General features: G+C 41.8%; 1 pseudogene; it reads left to right on the top strand.

The window, feature by feature from the left end:
* Positions 1-13,830: 13,830 nt before the first annotated feature.
* LOC116077664 lies at positions 13,831-14,865 on the top strand (annotated as a pseudogene).
* The last annotated feature ends 847 nt before the right edge of the window (positions 14,866-15,712 follow it).

Raw genomic sequence — 15,712 nt, 5'->3', positions numbered from 1 at the left:
TAGTTGCTCAGAAGCTAGTTGTTCAAGCTGGTCTTCTGTGGAAGTAGTTTCCAACAGACGTGCTGGTGAATGGTTGAAGAAGAGTGAAATTTTCTTCTTCCAATGTCCTTACGTAGGCCTTCAGCAGAAGGTGTGGCCCAGATTAAAGGTGTGTACTGCCACGCCTGGATCTGGGACTTGCTTTGTCCCAGGCCTAGAACTTTGCCTGCCTCAGTCTCTTAGAATTAAAGGCAGGTATTACCTTGCCTGGGCCTAAGATTTCCATGGCCACTGTGCCTCAAGATCTCCATGTGAAGATCCAGGTCAGAAGCCTGCCTTCTAGCCTCAAGGTCTGGATCACAGGTGGGACCTCCATTTCTGAATTGTAGTTCATTCTAGATACAATCAAGTTGACAACCAGAAAAAGCCATCACAGAGGCCAAACATGGCTCTGGGATGGAGAATTAGAGACTAAATTTTTGCAATTAGTCTAGATGCTCTAAAAAAAAAAAAAAGAATAAATGCAGGAAAACTACTCTGTGACCCAATTTCATCACTGATATGTGACACTATTCTCATGGAAACCATGGCAATCATCTAGTTACTACAGATAAAGAACCAAGGAAAACCAAAATTGGGAATCTATAAAGTCCAACTTGGTGAATCAGTGAGATTTCTGTTAGTTTTTTTCCCTTAGGGATGTGTTCTCTGCACGAATGTCATGTGTATTCCTGGTGCCTGCAGAGGTCAGCAGAGGACATTGGATGCCCTGGAGTTGAGGTTATAGATTGAGTGACCATATGATGGTGCTAGGAATTCAAAGTAAGTCTTTGAAAGAACACACAGTGTTCTTCACCATTAAGTCATCTCTGAATCCCAGTGGAGCAGTGAGTTTTACTGGGGTGACTTAAAAGAGTGTGGGTGAGTGGTTACTGACAGAAGTACAAAGAAGTACTGACCTGGATCTTGGCATGGAGATCTTGAGGCATAGTGGCTATGGATCCCAGAAGATTAAGACGGGAAGACCTCCGAGTTCAAGGTCATTTGGGATTAAAGGTATGGTGGCACATACCTTTAATCTGGGCCACACTTTTTGCTGGAGACCTACATGAGGACATTGGAAGAAGGAAGGCTCTTTCTCCTTTGCCTGCTCGCCCTGTGGGACTGAGCAACTGCTAGATACTGGGACTAGTCACAACTGCTGCTGACCATTGTTGGGGAGTTGGACTACAGACTGTAAGTCATCAACAAATTTCCTTACTATTCTGAGTCTACCCATAAGTTCTGTGACTCTAGAGAACCCTGACTAATACAGAAGTTGGTACCAGGAGTGGTTCTAGAGGAGTAGAAGTATAAGGATGAATTTTTTTAAAAACCTGAAGTTGGTTTGATAATTCACCAGCACTTTCTACTACTGAAACCTCTCCAGATTCTGTTGCTCCTGGGAGGTCAGAGAATACTGAATACATGTGGTGGAAACTGTATTTCAAGCTTAAAGAAGCTAATGCCTTTGGTTATTTTGATGAATTAGGCAATTCGGTATATAAAACTTTCTATGAGTTGAGGGAAAAAGTCTGAAAATAATTTTGCTGGCTGGTTGCCCTTAGCATCTCAGGAAAAATTGGTGAAGGAAAAGAAAGAGTTGTTTAATAAAATCAAAATGCTCCAGATGCAAGTAACCAACCTAAAAGTTGCTAAGTGTGTCCTTGAAGAGAATCTTCTCTCCAGCAGCCATAGAGCTCAAGTTGCAAAAAAATCAAACTGAAGCCCTCATTATAAGGTTAGCTGAATTACAGCAAAAATTCAAGTCTCAGCCTCAGAGGGTGTCATCAGTTAAAGTAAGGGCATTAACTGGCAAAGAATGGGATCCTTTAACTTGGGATGGGGATTTGTGGGAAGACCAACCCCACTGAAGCTGAAAATTTTGAATCTTAAGATTCTCATGTGTTTGTTTCTTTGTTTTTTGGAGGGGAAACTGTGAAAGGAGAAATTTACATGTAAATAAAGAAAGTATCTAAGAAAAAAAAGAAAAAAAAAGATTCTCAAGGGTTTGCCCCACCTGAGAAGATAGTACCCTGAACCCCAACCCTTGAAATAATACCTTCCCCACACAAGGGAATTAATCCCCGAGAGTCTGATAAACCAGCAGTGACTTTCTCTAAAGAAAATGCTGGGCAAGACAATACTCATGTTCCTCAAGGCCCACCAATAGTTTCTCCTAGACCTATAACCAAACTCAAGCAAAGCAGGGGGGTAGAAAGTGTAGTCCATGAAGAAATGTCCTACACTACTAAAGAGCTTAAGGAGTTTGCTAATTCATTTAAGCAGAAGTCTGGGGAATATGTTTGGGAATAGATTTTAAGGGTGTGGAATAATGGTGGAAGGAATATAAAACTAGATCAGTCTGAGTTTACTGACATGGGCCCTCTGAGTGGAGATTCTAAGTTTAATATGGGAGCTTGCACAGTTAAAAAAGGTGTCAGAAGTTTGTTTGAATGGTTGGCTGAAGTGTTTATCAAAAAATGGACTACTGAAATGGAGTTGGAGATGCCTAATATCCCTTGACTTAGTGTTGACAAAAGGGATTTTAAGGCTCAGGGAAATTGCAATGCTAGAGTGGATACATTGTGTAAAACCTAATAATCCACAATGGGAAGGTCCAGAAGATATGCCCTTCACCAATCATATAAGATGAAATCTGGTGAGGGGTCACCAGCACATTTGACAAGAAAAAAGCAAGAGCCTTTTTCATTGTGCCAGATTTACATTTAGAGATGCTGCTGTTCAATTAGATGAATTAAATTCAATGGGTTTAATTCTGCCCAGAGGTAACAAGGTGGCAGCATTGAATCGCCAGAGACAAGGTGATCATAGTTTTAATAATGGACAGCGTGGACAAAACAATATTATAATGACATATCCTGTAATGGTCAGCACAGGAGACGTGACATTTATAATGGCATGACTTGTTTGGAGCTTGGTATTGGCTAATCAATCATAGTGTTTCTAGGCATGAAATAGATAGGAAGCCTACTGCATTTTCATTTATCTGTTTAAGCATAAAAATTCTCAAGCAAATGAAAGAAAGGCTACTTTGGATGGTTGCAAAAGGCAATCTCCACCAGTGAATCAATTTCAAGACTTGAGCCAGTTTGCAGGCCCAGAACCCCTTAAATGAAGGGGTGGCCAGGTTTTTCTGAGGAAGGATCTTGATAAGACACTTAAACGTTTTGCTGTTAGCCTTTTTCCTATTCTTCCCCAACAGGACCTATGACCTTTTACAATGGTAAAGGAAATCTAATCAGACTTTCCAGGGTCTATTGGATACAGATTCTGAATTGACACTGATCCCAGGAGATCCCAAGAAACATTGTGACCCTTCAGTTAAAGTAGGGGTTTGTGGAGGACAGGTGATTAATGGAGTTTTGACTGATGTCCGACTCACAGTAGGTCCAGTAGGTCCCCGAACACATCCTGTGGTCATTTCTCCAGTTCCAGAATGTATAATTGGGATAGATATACTCAGAAATTGGCAGAATTCTCACATTGGTTCCCTGACCTGTGGAGTGAGGGCTATTATGGTTGGAAAGGCTAAATGGAAGCTTTTAGAGTTGCCTCTGCCAAAAAAAAAAAAATAGTGAATCAAAAACAGTATCATATTCCAGGAAGAATTACAGAAATTACTACTACTAGCAAGGACTTGAAAGATGCAGGGGTGGTGGTTCTCACCACATCTCCCTTTAACTCTCCTATCTAGCCAGTGCAGAAGACAGATGGATCATGGACAATGACAGCTGACTATCGAAAACTAAATCAGGTAGTAACTCCAATTGCAGCTGCTGTACCAGATGTAGTTTCGTTGGCTGAGCAAATTAACACATCTCCTGAAACCTGGTATGCAGTCATTGATCTGGCAAAAACCTCTTCTCAGTACCTGTCCATAAGGACCACCAGAAATCATTTGTTTTCAGTTGGCAAGGCCAGCAGTATACCTTTACAGTTTTGCCTCAAGGATATATGAACTCTCCTGCTGTGTGTCATAACTTAGTTAGCAGGGATCTTGATCACATTATGCTGATTGAACCAAGTGAGCAGGAAGTAGCAACCACTTTGGACTCATTGGTAACACATATGTGTATCAGAGGATGGGAAATAAATCCAACCAAAATTCAAGGACAGTCTACATTAGTGAAATTCTTAGGAGTCCAGTGGTATGGGACATGCAGAGATATTCCTTCTAAGGTGAAAGATAAATTATTGCACCTGGCCCTTCCCATCACAAAGAGGCACAACATTTAGTGGGTCTATGTGGATTCTGGGAATAGCACATTCTTCACTTGGGTGTATTACTCAGGCCCATTTACCAAGTGACTCAGAAAGCTGCTAGCTTTGTGTGGGGCTGGAACAGGAGAAGGCTCTTCAACAGGTCCAGGCTCCTGTGCAGGCTGCTCTACCACTTGGACCATATGATCGAGCAGACCTAATGGTACTTGAGGTGTTGGTGGCAGATAGAGATGTTGTTTGGAGCCTCTGGCAGGCCCTTGTAGGTGAATCACAGAAGAAACCTTTGGAATTTTGGAGAGAAGCTCTACCATCATCTGTAGACAACTATTCTCCCTTTGAAAAACAGCTCCTGGCCGGCTATTAGGCCTTAGTGGAAACTGAACATTTGACAATAAATAGGACAACAAATTGCTATGCTACGTGAACTGCATTATGAGCTGGGTGCTATCAGACCCTCGAAGTCATAAAATAGGACATGCACAGCAGCAGCCTATTATCAAATGGAAGTGGTATATATGTGACTGGGCCATAGCAGGTCCTGAAGGCACAAGCAAATTACATGAAGAAGTTGCTCAAATGCCTATGGTTTCTACTCCTGTTACAATGCGATCTGCTGCCAAGCATGCACCTATAGCCTCATGTGGTGTTCCCTATGATTAGCTGACTGAAAAACAGAATTACTGATAGCTCTGCACATTATGCAGGCACCACCCAGAAGTGGACAGCTGCAGTATTACAACCCCTTCCCAGGACAACCCTGAAAGATAGGTGAAGGAAAATCTGCACAGTGGGCAGAACTGCAGGCAGTATACGTGGTTATTACAGTTTGTTTGGAAGAAGAAATGGCAAGATGTACGATTGTTCACTGACTCATGAGCTGTAGCCAATGGATTGGCTGGATGGTCAGGGACTTGGAAAGATTGCCATTAGAAAATTGTTGAGGGCCAGTCGGTTGTGGCACACACCTTTAATCCCAGCACTTGGGAGGCAGAGGCAGGAGGATTTTTGAGTTCCAGGCCAGCCTGGTTTACAGAGTGAGGCCAGGACAGCCAGGACTACACAGAGAAACCCTTTCTTGAAAAACTAAAAAAAAAAAAAAAAAAAAAAAAAAAAAAAAAAAATTGTTGAGAAAGACATCTGGGGAAGTAGTATGTGGATAGATCTCTCCAAATGGGCAAAGGATGTGGAGATATTTGTGTTCCATGTAAATTCTCACCAAAACGTGACTTCAGCTTAAGAGGAATTCAATAATCACATTGATAAGTAGATCCATTCCATGGAGAGCCAGCCTCTTTACCCAGCCATCCCTGTCATTGCTCAGTAGGCACTTGAACAAAGTGGTCATGGTGGCCGAGATGGAGGATATGTTTGAGCTCAACAACACAGACTTCCACTCACCAAGGCTGACCTGGCTACAGCTGCTGCTGAATGCTAGATCTGCCAACAGCAGAAACCAACACTGAGCCCCAGATATGGCACCATTCCTCGAGGTGACCAGCCGGCAACCTGGTGGCAGGTTGACTAAGTTGGATCACTTCCTCTGTGGAAAGGACAACGTTTTGTTTTTACTGGGGTGGATATTTATTCTGGTCATGAATTTGCCTTTTCTGCATGAAATGCTTCTGCCAAAACCACCGTCCGTGGACTCACTGAATGACTTATCTACCATCACGGGATTCTACACAGTATTGCTTCTGACCAAGGAACTCACTTCACAGCCAGAGAAGTGTGACAGTGCGCCCACGATCATGGAATTCACTGGTTTTACCATGTTCCCCATCATCCTGATGCAGTGGGTCTGATAGAAAGATGGAATGGCCTTTGAAGACACAGTTACAGTGCCAGTTAGGTGGCAATAGCATGGAGAGCTGGAGTAGAGTTTTTCAGAAGGCAGTAAATGCTTTGAATCAGCGTCCGATATGTGGTACAGTTTCTCCCACAGCCAGGATCCATGGGTCCAGGAATTAAGGGGTGGAAAAGGGAATAGTTCCACTCACTATTACTCCTAGTGACCCTCTAAGAAAAAATTTGTTTCCTGTTCCCACAACTCTAGGTTCTGCTGGCCTAGAAGTTTTGGTTTTAGAGTGGTGAGTGCCCCTACCAGGAGCCACAACAAACATTCCATTGAACTGGAAGCTCAGATTTCTCCCTGGTCATTCTGGGTTTCTAATGTCCTTAAACCAACAGGCTAGGAAAAGAATAACAGTGTTAGGAGGGGTGATAGATCCAGATTACCATGGGGAAATTGGATTGCAATTCTCTACAATGGAGTAAGCAGGATTATGTCTGGAGTGCAGGAGATCTCTTAGGGCGTCTCTTAGTACTTCCATGTCCTGTGATTAAAGTCAATGGGAAACTACAACAGCCTAATCCAAGCAGGATGGCAAAGGACGCAGACCCATCAGGAATGAAGGTATGGGTCAGTACTCCAGGAAAAGAGCCAAGACTTGTTGAGGTGCTTGCAGAGGTTGAAGGAAACGCAGAATGGGTAGTAGAAGAAGGTACTTATAAATACCAGGTAAGGCCAGTTGCAGAAATGAGGATTACAGAGTAATATGACTGTTTCTGTCTTATTTTGTTAAGAATACATTTGTCTTTCTTCCAATTTCTTTAACATCAACTGGTATTTAAGTTGAGACACTAAAAGAACGTTCCCAATGGACATTGCCCCATTGTAAATTTACAAATGTGTTTGTGATTGTATGAGGAATAGTTATATCATGTTAGGTGTATTCATGACCTTGTGATTGTTTCATGGGGACATATTATTTGTGTCAAGTTGACAAGTGTGGATTGTAGTGGCTATTGCTGGTTGTCAACTTGGTTATATCTGGGAATGAACTACAATGCAGAACTGGAAGGCTCAACAGTGATCCTAGTCTGGAGGCTGGGAGATACAAGTTTCTGATCTGGATCTTGGCATGGAGATGTTGAGGCATAGTGGCTACAAATCCTAGAGGATTAAGACGGGGAGATCTCTGAGTTCAAGGTAATCTGGGACAAAGTAAGTCCCAGATCCAGGCGTGGTGGCACACACCTTTAATTTGGGCCACACCTTCTGCTGGAGACCTACATAAGGACATTGGAAGAAGAAAGATTTACTCTCTTCTTTGCCTGTTTGCCTTGTGGGACTGAGCAACTGCTAGATCCTTGGACTTCCATTCACTGGAAGTCACTGCTGCTGACCGTTGTTGGGGAGTTGGACTACAGACTATAAGTCATCAACACATTTCCTTACTATATAGAGACTACCCATAAGTTCTGAGATTCTAGAGAACCATGACTAATACACTGACTTATATCTGTGTTCCTGTGGTTTGTGGAGTAACTCCTAGACCACACTTATTTAGTACTTATACTTTCTCAGGAGAATAAATCACATGGTTTTTCAAGCATTATTCATTCTGAAAGTTCATCATAAATAAAATGAGGAGTTTCAGCAGTGATGTTTATATGAGTTTCCATTAAAACTAGCATTTAGTTAAACATTCATTACCTGTCACTAGCTCTACATGTCATTAAAGAAGTATAAAACAATAATTCTTGTGTCATAAGTTAGCACAGTTTTGTCAAGGCAAATCATCTACCTTGTGTCTCATTAGTTTTGAAGTTTCGCATGGATAAATTCAGTCAATAGTTTAATTTCTGTTCTAGCACCTACAGTAAAATTGTCCATTCCCAGTTTATGACCATTAGTTATCAGATAAAGGTTTCACAGCTAGGCTAGAAGGAATGTTTTCCCTGATCATAAATTTGTCCAAGCCTGTTTTCTGCAATTATCTTGTGACACAGGAAGGACTACAGAACTCTAGTTGCTATTTTTTTATAGGGAGTGCTCAAAATTACTTGTATAAATTTAGAAATTCTATAGAATCATTATTAGGAATTATATCATTAATTCATCTACATAGCATCACTACAAGAGAGTGTATCTTCATTGATCTGCAGTGAATCTGCCCAATAGTGTGGGCTAATGCCCAGGGATCACTATACTATTTAATAATAACAGGAAAGACAACAATAACAAGAATCAATTCTGAGATGAGATCTTTACCTGCCTTGCAATTTAGAGTTCACCTATCACAGATCACACAATCAGATGGGCCATCTCCAGAAAGGTCACTTGCATGTCTTTAGCCTTTGCTAGATGGCTCTGGACACAGCCAGAGATCAGAAAGAACCAAGAATGGGTAAGCTTATTCAGCAGCAAGTCTCAGAAACTAAAAACATTCTAGGTGTAGATTAGATTATGGGAAGGCTAGAAGTTTCCAGGTCTAGACCTAGGTTAGCACACAGAGGCAGTAAGCCTCTGTACTGGCTGGTTTTGTGTGGCAACTTGACACAGGCTGGAGTTATCACAGAGAAGGAAGTTTTCAGTTGGGGAAGCGCCTCCATGAGACCCAGCTGTGGGGCATTTTCTCAATTAGTGACCAAGGGAGGAGGGCCCCTTGTGGGTGGTGCCATCCCTGAGCTGATAGTCTTGGGTTCTATAAGAGAGCAGTCTGAGCAAGCCAGGGGAAGCAAGCCAGTAAGGAACATCCCTCCATGGCCTCTGCATCAGCTCCTGCTTCCTGACCTGCTTGAGTTCCATTCCTGACTTCCTTTGGTGATCAACAGCAATATGGAAATGTAAGCTGAATAAACCCTTTCCTCCCTAACTTGCTTCTTGGTCATGATGTTTGTGCAGGAATAGAAAACCCTGACTAAAACAGCATCTTTTGGGTATATGTCCAGGAGTGGTATAGCTAGGTCCTCAGGTACAGCTATTTTCAATTTTCTGAGGAACCACCAGATTGATTTCCAAAATCGTACCAGCTTGCAACCCTACTGGCTTGCAATTCTACCAGCAATGGAGAAGTGTTCCTCTTTTCTCCACATCCTCACCAGCATTGGATGTCACCTGAGTTTTTGATCTTAGACATTCTGATTGGTCTAAGGTGGAATCTCAGGGTTGTTTTGATCTGCATTTTCCTGATGACTAAGGATATTGAACATTTCTTTAGGAGTTTCTTGGCCATTTGAGATTCCTCAGATAAAAAATGTTTAGCTCTGTACCCCATTTTCAATATGGTAATTTGGTTCTCTGGAGTCTAAATTCTTGAGTTCTTTGTATATGTTGGATATTAGCCTCATAGACACTATTATTACAGGGAGAATAAAAGTTACTTTTACATATTATAGCATTTTTGTGGGTTTTTCCCTTCATTATGGATTTTATTTTATGTCTATGATTTCAGCACTAGGTAAAGGATTTGTTAAATTGAATATATTGGGGGAAGATTTCCAATGAACAGCAAGACATAGGAATTATATATGGTATACCTTTTATATGTGTTAAGATTCAACCCAGGTTCAAGTGGCTGTGGTGCCTGTTTCATGTATCAAAGTGGACCTAGCATCCAGATTCTTGCAGCAATCCTTCTGTTTCTACCTGTTACATCCCATTTATGGCATACCCTGCCCTCTATCTTGAACTAGGAGCTAGCCTGCCCTTCCACAGAGGCTCTTTTCTATATAATTCAAACATTTTGGTTACCCATCCATTTTGTATCTTTTTGTATCTTTGGCCTCCTGGCTGCTGTACTTGGTTCCCTTCCTTTCCTCTCCCACTCTACAACCTGGTTCAGGGGCATGAGCATTCTGGATACCTCCAGATGTGTCTGTCTCTGGCTATGCTCTCTCATAAATCAATAATAAACTCTCTTCTTCACCATATCTATGTTTGGACACATCCTTTACTTTTTTAAAATTAAAAAAATATATTTTTAAAAATTTTTTCCATTCATCTGGTGCCAAAACTCAGGAACGGCTCCCTCCTCAAGGAACTCATCTGCTCTGAACCAAACTTCTAACCTGACTCTTAACTAATCTTTTAAGACTATTGTGTGAACAGTCTTTATCTCTGTATTGATTTGTAAACTCATTAGGTGTGGTTAAAAATCATCAAAATTTGGCTTTAAACTAATAGTAAAAACCTTATAACTAAATACTATACATACAAATTTTAATTTGTTACAATATCCTAGTTATGTGATTCAACTCTTACTAGAATATACTGCATATCTAACTTAGATTCAATTCTTCTTTAGGAAAACAGATATTCTAACCTGCAACCTTATTGCTCTCCTCCATCTTGGCTGATTACCGTCAAGATCTAAGTAGCCATATAACTGGCAGCCATCTTTGCTAAAGTTAAAGAGTACATGCCATTTGACTTCATCATCTTAAAATGACCATATGGCATAAAGTAACAATTTCAAAACTTCTTAGTCCACTGAGCCCTTACTTTATTATGGTATCTCTTTTCAGACTTGTTGGGGGTAGTGGCCCATGAGTTGATCCATAAACCACACAAACACCAATCTCAGTCAGACAGAAATGGTTTATTGAATGCACATCCTAATACTGATCAGATCAGGGACATAGTTCAGTGGGGGCTGAGGCTATGACAACAAACATTTCTCAGGGGAGGCTTATAAAGGAAAACACCACAAAACCCTTAATCTCATAGGAAGATACAGGAAGTCCTGCCCGATGTTCAGCTCTGACTCAAGCCATTTTAGACATAACATAACCTTTAATTTGATGGGTCCTATGCAAAGCTTTGTGGAATTTCTTAAAATTAACAAACATTAGAAAATACAGAACATAACAGGGTATGTGGTCAGCATAACCTTGCTGAGTCAAGTTATTTTTTCTGCGTCAATGACTGGTAGGCATATTACAAAAACAATATGAAATAGCTGGCAGGCCTGTAACAAAAAAGCTACAATTATGCTGGGGGGTGTGGGGCAGACCCCTCAATAAGACTAAGAAAGCAACAACAAATCTCAAATATTGTGGGGTTAGTATGGATTTTTGTATGATGATAATTTACAACATACATGAGATTCAACTGTGATTTACAGCATACTCCATATGGTGATAAACTTTTTAGGTTATAAATGTCTGTTCAGATTTTAAAAAGCTGATTTATGATGTATACCTAAGTATTTATGTCTTTGATAACTGTTTAATAACAAGCTGCTAGAAAAGTTAGAATGGTAACGTTTGATAAGTATGGTATATTTGATAAATATTTGTTTGACAAATAAAGTGTATTTGATAAATTTGATAATAAAGCTCCGTAAATTCCTAAGTTCTAGTCTGGTTCATAGTGATACTTGTCTAGCTTCTCTGTCTCTGATCACTCTAAGCTTTAGATATCTGGATAAAATAAATCATACAAAACCAAACTGCAATATTCTATAAGAGTGTGTCTGGTGTCCCAAGAAAAGTCTCTTCCCAAGGTTGGGCATTTAGACAAAAGCCCCCATTTGCCCAGGGCCTTGAGTAAAGTATCTGCTTCCTAAAAAAGTGAGACATTCTCCTTAATTTCTGAGAAGAGGAACTTGAGGCCCTTCCGTCAATGTTTGACTGTGGTGCCTATTAACTTGTCAAGGTCAATGCTAGCCTCTAGACTCCCTCACTCCTGGCTTTTAAACCCCACTCAGCCTATAGCATTGGCAGTTTGAAATAACCTTTTTCCATTTTCACCCAAGGAGTGACTATTTTGTTTTTTGTTTTTTCTGTTCCTTTTTTAGGATCAGTAAAGATGCCAGTCTCCCTATGGATCTTATCCATGATTAAAAATTTTGTTTTGGTACTAAAAAAGGTTCAATTCAAAATTGTTATTTTCAATGAGAAAACTATATAGGAAAAAATCTGCAAAATTCTAACTTTATATAACCTACTAAGTAGCTATTAAGGATAATTAAGACATGCAAGGGAATGGTCAGTCACCATATATGATGGTTTATATATACTTGGCCCAGAGAGTGGCATTATTAAGAGGTGTGGCCTTGTTGGAGTAGGTGTGTCATTGTGAGTGTGGGCTTAAGACCCTCACCTTAGCTGCCTGGAAGTCAGCTAATATGGACTGAACCTCTGAACCTGTAAGCCCCAACTAAATATTGTCCTTTGTAAGACTTGCCTTGGTCATGGTGTCTGTTCTCAGCAGTAAAACTCTAAGACACCATATAAATGATCAAATTGTTTAATGTGTTCAGAAGTATACTTGTAGTCATGCTAAGTACTAATAATTAATTACAGAAATAAACTTTATTTTAGCCTTCTGTTTATGTTTTCAAAGTTAAGGGCATAGGACATCAACTGGAGCTTGTTTTAAATGTGGCAAACGTGGCCATTGGACAAAATAGCATTGCTGCTGGTAGCACACGGTTCAATGAGTGGACAAGGAAGATGGTAGCACACTGTTCAATGAGTGGACAAGGAAGACAATGGGAAGTTGACTGTGCTGCTTTGCCTTGACAAGATTCAACAGTCCCTGTAAGTTCATACTACACAGGAAAGTCTGTCAGATCTTCTAGTTGTAGCAGCCAAAGACTTATTATTACCCCTCTACTGACCATGGAGGGTTGAGGGCCATGCAAGAGGAACAAGAAAACAGTTTTAGAAACCATTGAATGCAGCCCACAGTTTAGCACAACCATAATGTTTGTACCTCAGAGTCAGAGCATGATCTCTACATGATCTTTTTCAAGCATTGCTGTTAGAGCAGATTGATGATTCAATCACCATTCTTGGAAAGTAGACTGTTAGCAATGACCATCACCCTTGTAAAAATTTGAAAAAATAGACTTGTTAGTGAAGTGAAGATGCTATTGTTAGCTGGGCGGTGGTGGCACACGCCTTTAATCCCAGCACTTGGGAGGCAGAGGCAGGCGGATTTCTGAGTTCGAGGCCAGCCTGGTCTACAGAGTGAGTTCCAGGACAGCCAGAACCCTGTCTCAAAAAAAAAAAAAAGATGCTGTTGTTAGTAGCTCTGATATAGAAAATCTTAGTGAACAATTTGAAGTTCAGAAAACACACCCTTAAATAGTTGAGCTAGGGCTTTTTTAAAGTCAGGGAATAGGAACAATGACAGCCTAAGTAGCACTGACATGACTTGTTCATTGAAAATGGACTGGTGATCAAGGTGATGATTAATTTCTTGTAGGTCTTTTTGCCCTCAACCACCTGATATGATTTAATACATAGGTCCATTTATTGAATGTGCTTGCATGTGTATGTACATAAAGTGGTTGGAACTTGCTTCATCCACCAAGTGTGTGTGTATGCCTGCTTCACATTGTTGCAGACCCCACATCCCAACCTTGGATCTCTGAACATACTGTTGGAGCTGGTTTTTGACCATGGAGGAATTTAGGGTGTCCAGGTAGTCAGTAAGTCACTGTCATTTTTCATAGAACTGAAAGCTCTTGGTTTTACTCTGGTGAAATGTATCCTTCTTGGGTCTCTGGCCTTGATGACTAGGCTAGGGTAGTGTTGTCTGGTTACCAGTAGCATCCAAGGCTTCTAAGTCTCTTCATAGTAAAAAATGACTTCAAGCCACACTCTCCTAGGCCTCCAGCTGATAGACAAACAGAAAATTCCTATCAGAATCTAGTCAAAGGCAAATTCTCAAAATCAGTTTTACTACTTAACTTTACTATTTAAAAGAATTTGCTGCTCTCTGCTCCTCCCTGTTCCCGAGACAGCTGCATTCTTGTGCAGCACCAGCCTCGTCCCTTAGACAAAATGGTGAAGGTTGGTATGAACGGATTTGGCCGTATTGGGTGCCTGGTTACCAGGGCTGCTTTCTGCTCTGCATCTGGCAAAGTGGAGATTGTTGCCATCAACAACCCCTTCATTGACCTCAACTACATGGTCTACATGTTCCAGTATGAATCCACCCACGGCAAATTCAACCGCATAGTCAAGGCTGAGAATGGGAAGCTTGTCATCAATGGGAAGCCCATCACCATCTTCCAGGAGTGAGATCCTGCTAACATCAAATGGGGGGATGCTGGTTCTGAGTATGTTGTGGAGTCTACTGGCATCTTCACTGACATGGAGAAGGCTGGGGCCCACTTGAAGTGTGGGGCCAAAAGGGTCATCATCTCTGCCCCTTTGCCGATGCCCCCATGTTTGTGATGGGTGTGAACCATGAGAAATATGACAACTCACTCAAGATTGTCAGCAATGTATCCTGCACCACTAACTGCTTAGCCACCCTGGCCAAAGTCATCCATAACAACTTTGGTATCGTGGAAGGGCTCTTGACCACCGTCCATGCCATCACTGCCACTCAGAAGACTGTGGATGGCCTCTCTGGAAAGCTGTGGCATGATGGCCCTGGGGCTGCCCAGAACATCATCTCTGTATCCATTGGTGCTGCCAAGGCTGTGGGCAAGGTCATCCCAGAGCTCAACAGGAAGCTCACTGGCATGGCCTTCTGTGTTCCTACCCACAATGTATCCGTTGTGGATCTGACATGCTGCCTAGAGAAACCTGCCAAGTAAGATGACATCAAAGAAAGTGGTGAAGCATGCATCTGAGGGCCTACTGAACGGCATCCTGGGCTACAGTGAGAACCAGGTTGTCTCCTGAGACTTCAGCAGCAACTCCCACTGTTCTACTTTTGAGGCTGGGCCTGGCATTGCTCTCAATGACAACTTTGTAAAGCTCATTTCCTGACATGACAATAAATGACATGACAATAAATATGGCTACAGCAACAGGGTGGTGGACCTCATGGCCTACATGGCCTCCAAGGAGTAAGACACCCTGGACCACCCACCCAGCAAGGACACTGAAAGCAAGAGAGATGCCCTCAGTTGCTGAGGAGTCCCTACCCCAAAACTGAGGATCTCCCTCACAATTTCCATCCCGGACCCCCATAATAATAGAAGGGGCCTAGGGAGCCCTCCCTACTCTTGAATACCATCAATAAAGTACACTGCACCCCCAAAAATAAAATAAAGGAATTTGCCCTATAATGACAGCTGTCAGTAATCTACCATCTATGTCTCATGGAAAATGTAGTGGCTATTCCTGGTTGTCATCTTGACTATATCTGAAATGAACTACAATCCAGAATTAGAAGGCTCACCTGGCCCTAATCTGGAAGCTGAGAGATACAAGTTTCCAACCTGAATCTTGGCATGGAGACCTTGAGGTATAGTGGCTATGAGTCCCAGAGGATTAAGGCTGGAAGATCTATGAGTTCAAACAAGGTCATTTGGGATTAAAGGTGTGGTGGCATAGTGGCTATGAATCCTAGAAGATTAAGACTGGAAGATCGGCACAGCAGCTACGCGTAGCGACTCGCAGACGTCCGCTTTAGGTATCGCAGCAGGAACCGAAGTACGCCCGAGGACTTCAGAAACCAAGCCGAAGCCACACAGCGAAGCAGGGACTGTCTTCATTCAGACCCAGCAGCTCCATGCAGCCATGGTTGACACCTTCCTGGAACACATGTGCCGTCTGGACATTGACTCCGCTCCCGTCACGGCCCGCAACACTGGCATCATTTGTACCATTGGCCCTGCTTCCCGATCTGGAGATGCTGAAGGAGATGATAAAGTCTGGAATGAATGTGGCTCGGCTGAATTTTTCTCATGGAACC

This window comes from Mastomys coucha, unplaced genomic scaffold (genome assembly GCF_008632895.1).
Source record: "Mastomys coucha isolate ucsf_1 unplaced genomic scaffold, UCSF_Mcou_1 pScaffold5, whole genome shotgun sequence".
Taxonomy (NCBI): Eukaryota; Metazoa; Chordata; class Mammalia; order Rodentia; family Muridae; genus Mastomys; species Mastomys coucha.
The sequence above is the reverse complement of the archived record's forward strand: the minus strand, read 5'-3'. Positions and strand labels throughout refer to the sequence as shown.